The following is a 721-nucleotide window of genomic DNA, read 5'->3' as shown; positions in this document are numbered from 1 at the left end:
AAATGCGACAAATACGTGCCACATGGTAAAACCTTGACAGAGGTGTCAATACATTCAGATTTCATCAGCTACCTTAAGTACTGTTTAAAATATGATGACGCTATTGTCATTTACCGCGCATGATTCTAGAATCAGGGCTGAAACTGAGTATAATAATATTATAATTAAATAATTTTGCCTGATCCGGGGATCGGACTCCAGACTTCAACAGGGCAGTTACATCGCAAGAAAACTACGCCACTAAGACCCGCTTAAATTCTTCTCATGACTTTTGTCTGATACTTGAAAAATCAGCCCTAATAATTTGAAGTAATCCTAATAATATATAACAATGTGTTACCATCCGCTTAAGTAATTTTTCTTGTCGTATTCTATTTGTGAAAACTTTTAAATGGCCTCATATTTACAATCAAATGTTTAATCTATATGTAATTTTTTTGACATTAATAAAATAAAAAAAAATCGATTAATTCATTTAGGAGCTATGATGCCATAGACTTACACAGACACAGACACTCACATTTAACTTATAACACCCCTCTCTATAAATACTTATCAAGGTCCTCTCTCTCATCCTCATATATCAAATGATCCTACATATTAAAACTATTTGCATTGGTTTATGTCAGTTTTCTGTGCATTCCTCAAATAGATCCATAATTTCAGTTAACAGAATAAATTATGCGCAAGCATATTTCTCGGAATACAGATTTCCATATTT

The sequence above is a fragment of the Manduca sexta genome, chromosome 23 (assembly GCF_014839805.1).
Source record: "Manduca sexta isolate Smith_Timp_Sample1 chromosome 23, JHU_Msex_v1.0, whole genome shotgun sequence".
Lineage (NCBI taxonomy): Eukaryota > Metazoa > Arthropoda > Insecta > Lepidoptera > Sphingidae > Manduca > Manduca sexta.
Note: the sequence above shows the minus strand (reverse complement) of the source record.